Here is a 4676-nt window from a genome sequence, read left to right as displayed (position 1 = left end):
GTTGGACCGTGAGTGCAGCTCAATCCAGAGGAGTGCAAGGTCGCACATTCAGCACAAAAAGCACACTCCCAAATGGGCTGGGCAGATGCTCCTGGCACAGCACTGGACTCAAAAGGGTCAATGTGATTCTTGCGCATCACCCCTACTTTATTCTTGCTTCAGGCTTAGCCTCCAGCTAATGTGTCTGCTCAGAAAAGAATTGGTGGGGCATCCCTAAAAGATGAGAGGATGAAGAAACTCACCTTGTCAGGGGCCCTAAGTAGCTTCTCAAATAGCTGGCAGCATCTGAGCCGTCTCAGGAAAGAGATATCTGACAGGAACGAGCTCTTTGTCAGGGAGAGCGGTGAAGAGTGGGGGGCAGCTGGGAGGCAAATGCTTTCGATGGCAGGAGGGCTTGAGGCAGACAAGCAACTGGGACAGCTCAACACACCCCTGGGGTGCCAGGTCCTCTGGACCAGCAAAATATTGTAGGCTCTTCCTAATGCCCCTTAGGCAAGCACATCAGGTGCTGCCTAAAAGGCAAGGCTGATTATTTTGTCAAGAGCTGTCCCAGTGATACAAAACCTTGTTCCTTGCTCTGTCCTAGCACCTGGCTTGTTTCGCCTTTCCGTAGCAGAGGGGCCTGGGTACCTGTGAGGCAAACTGCAGTTTTAATAGCACGTCGTGGGGGGGACCAGTTCTAGGAAGCTGCCTGAGCTGGGTCCCAGTCCTTGCTGCTGCCCTTCCAGCAGCCTCTCACTTCTGCCCCCCAACAGCCTGCCAAGGTCCCTGCCTCATGGTAAGTCACCACACACCTCAAACATTGCTCCCATCTCACAGCAAGTCAGGGCACAGTCCGATAGCCAGGGGGGGCTTTGGCCCCCTCCACTCCGTGCAGTCGGGGCCTCACTGGCTGGCACAAATCTGGCCTTGCATCCCCCCCAGAGCTGCTGCTGCCAGACCCGAGGCAGGGAGTCCCCAGCTCCATGGCTGGCATCAAACAAGGCTCCCCCTGAGCTGGGCACCTGCACAAGGCAGAGTTCCTGTTGTTCTGCAGCAGCCCCCCATTGCTATCTGCACAGATGCAGGCTGAACTTTATCTTGGTACTTCTCCTTTGCTGCCGTTTCAGTTCAGATGTTCTTTCTTTGAAATGAAGGGGGGCGGGGGGAGGGACACCCCATCCTGCAGCGTTTCTCATCTCTTTCCTTCAGATCAAGATCACAATCTACTTGAAACTGCCTGATAGCTGCCTGAGTGCTGGGCTTGGAAGGACCAGGGGAGGTATGGGGGCCAGCTGCAGCCCCCTGAACCCTCTGCCAGAGCCATGGCCATAGCCGGTGTTCACAGATGCTGAAATGAGACGCCTTAGCAGCAGACGACCTGGAATCCTCCACAGCCTGCTCCTACCAAGGCCAACGGGAAGGCAAAAGCACCTCAGCCCCAGAGGGAAGCATTTGTCTGCAGACAGGGACACTCAGAGAGGAGCAGGGCTCCCTGGGTTTGTGGCCAGTGGCATGCCTGGTCACTTCTGCCCTGAGACCACCTGCTCCCGGGAAGGCGTCCAGCTCCAGATTGTGGGGGGCCACGAGCAGCTGCAGAGGAAAGGCAGCAAGCTACAAATGCAAGATAAAATATCAATGATTTCTGTTGAGGTTTTCCTGCTGTGCTGCTGCAGAGTTCTGATTAAAACTTGTATTTTCAGACATTCTGATTAAAAAAATCCGTGGGTGAAGCTCTGTGGAGAGCTCTGCCTGGTGGGCCTAGCCAGGCAACCCCCAGGCTGGCTCATGGGCAGCTGGCATCCCCATCTCTGTCAAACAAGGCTCCCTCCCCACCTCCCCACCCACCCATCCTGTCCCCACTGTGTGGCCCCCGCAGAGCCCAACATTAGCCAAGGCATCCATTTGCCCACAGGTGTTTTTCTGCTCCAGGAAGGGTGGAGTTGTAGTGGTTTAAAAATGATTGATTGTTCCTGGCAGTCGGTTGCATTTCTTAAGTTTGGTCTCTTCTACTGTGCAGCAGCAGGCGGTCATCTCTCCAGTGGCACATCTCAGTCGCCAACGTGGCAGGATGCTTCTGGCCCCAGAGGAGCTGGGAAGAGCCAGTAAGGCCCCTCTGACTTGGGCTGACACCAAACCCTGGAGACCTGGCCCTTCACAGTGCCCAAAGAATTGTCCCAGGCACAGTTGTGCCTGGGTGTCATTTCACTGAAATTGGGTGGTAGTGATGGTGGGTCACTGTAGGAAGAGTCTCTGCAGTGCATCTCTGGATTTGAAGGAAAGCAAGAACATGAAAGAGAAAGTTTCAGGATCGCCTCCTTTAGACCACATTAGTGACCTTAAGTGGCAAAGTTCAGAGCTTTGTTAATTTTTTTTCTTTAAGTGGCTTTTCTTTAGAAACTTGCATTTCCTCGATTCAAAAACATTAAACAGAAAGCAAACAGCTTTATAAAATGCCCCTCCCCACCCCTCCAAAAAAAGATAATTACTTGGAAGTCATCCCAATAAAACAAATCATCAGTGGTCCAGCCAAGACCCTGTCTCCCATGGTGTCACACCTTTTCCTCCTTTGTGACAGGTCTGAGATTTTTGACCTTTTGACTGATCTGCAGTGAAAGGCACGGAGCGTTTCCACTGCTCAGTGCTTATAGGACGGGAGCTTTGGAGACACTCATCCCTCAGCATCTCTCCAGAGTGAGCATGCCACAAATGCAAACTCCTGAGTCTCGCTTCTTCTTTACAGTGTGGCATTTCATGCATCTCCTGACAGCCACTGGCAAGTGCCAGAGAAGCAATCCCTCCCCTCCTTAGCTCTGGATTTTGGCCGGGGTAGCTCAGAGGGGCTGGAGAAGCTGGACCAGCTCAGTGTCAGGTCTCCAAATGCCATGCCCAGCACCAGCTCTCCTACTCTGCTTAGGACAAGCTCACCTTTCCCTTGGCATCTTCTGCCCTGTAACCATCTCTCAGTGAGCAGAGATGTCCCCAAGAGGGAGGGAACTCCACGGTGCTCCCACCTCCCCCACTTAGTGTGGCATGGCCAGTCATTTGTAGCGTGGCGTGACCAAGGCCAGGAGACCAGGCTGCTCCAGAGACTTGGCTGGAGCCTCTGAGCTAGGGTCCCCTGTGCAGGACCCATAAAATCCCTCATGTGAGTTAATCAACGCTGCTTTCCACCCTCTGGAGCAGGGCCTAGCTCAATACCAGACTTGTCCCCACGGGCTCACAGCTGAGAGCTGTGTTCATGCCGGGGTGGCAGGGAGGAACCGGTCCTCACCCAGGAAACGGGCCAGGGAGGGCTCCGCGTAAACAGCGGGGTGATGCCTGCGCAAGAGGGAGCTGGCAGGGGTGTGGTGCCAAGCACCATGCAGAGGAAATCGGGCTGGTTTGAAACCTAACCTGAGCACTGTAGAGGGAGGACAAGCGACACATCTCTCTGCGGTTAGTGGTGCCTGGCTGGGGCAGGGGCAATGCGTTTACTGGCAGCAGGGCTGGTGCTGCTGCACTGTGTCTGGAGAGCACAAATTTATCCCAAGCTCTGCTGCTTACCATCCTGTGCATCACTTCCTCTATCTGCTGTTTTTCCTCCCTGTCTTATACATAAGAATACTAAGTGGTTTGGGGCAGAGGACTGCTGTCTGGTTTCTGCTGTCTGCAGCGTAGCCTGGCCCTGGTACTGCTGACCCACTGGCTGTTACAGAGCAACAAGTAAACTGAAATGGGCCTGGGCATCTGAGCTCAGGGCTTTCAGCTCAGCACCACTGGGGTGAAGGAGAAAGCAAGACCTTTGCAGAAGGTTACTGCAGGATACAGACTCATGGAGAGAGTGCTGCTCACAGAAAGAAACTAGGGATCAGAGCACAGTAGGAGCTCTGTATTTGGGAGTAAGCTTTTAATCAAACAAAAGCCCTGATGCCCAAGGACTAGCACGCAGGACAGCCCACTCTCCCAGGCCTCCCTGCCTGAGTTAGTACAGCCCTATCACGAGCCCAGTGGCTCCTCTGATGTGCTTGAGACTGCTCTGGGCAGTAAGAGAGGGATATATTTATCTGTTGGTTTGTTTATACCTACGCACATACCCTGATTTTATTTCCAGGAACTGTTTCAGGGGTTTTCTATTCTCATACCGCAGATCTCCCTCAAATGCCCTCCTCCCAGCAACCCAGACTACCTGGCAGATCAGCCCCAATGCCTCCCTGGCGCCTTCCTGGGATACTTGCCCTGTCAGCTTGCCCGTGCACCCGCAGCACGGGTACCCTGCTGGCAGCCTGCCCAGAGTCCCCCAGCTTCGAGCCCTGGCTGGGAACGACGAGGACTGTCCCAAGCAGACAGGGGAGGAAGGCCTGGGAGAGATGAGTGTTGTGTTTTCACGGTGCCGAAGGGCATCTCATCCCAGATGGCAAAATTGACCCAGCACCAGCTCGCTGGGCACACTGTGGGCAGGGGCAATGAGAGCACCTGAGCACTGTACTTGTGCCAGGCCTGGCAGCACTGCCTGCGCCAGGCACGTCTGCCACAAAACAGCACCTTCACTGTGTGCCAAAGGGGTTTTTAGGACAGGTCTTCCTCTTGATGCACTCTCCTTTGCTGGGAGCCTTGGAGCTGTACGTACTTTTTAACCTGAAGTCACACTCATCAGGATGTAAAGCTGGTATCCTGTCTTGGGCAGGCACACCTGAGTTTAAACCAGACCTACATTA

This window comes from Cariama cristata, unplaced genomic scaffold (assembly GCF_000690535.1).
Source record: "Cariama cristata isolate BGI_N322 unplaced genomic scaffold, ASM69053v1 scaffold34928, whole genome shotgun sequence".
In the NCBI taxonomy this organism is placed as follows: domain Eukaryota; kingdom Metazoa; phylum Chordata; class Aves; order Cariamiformes; family Cariamidae; genus Cariama; species Cariama cristata.
The sequence above is the reverse complement of the archived record's forward strand: the minus strand, read 5'-3'. Positions refer to the sequence as shown.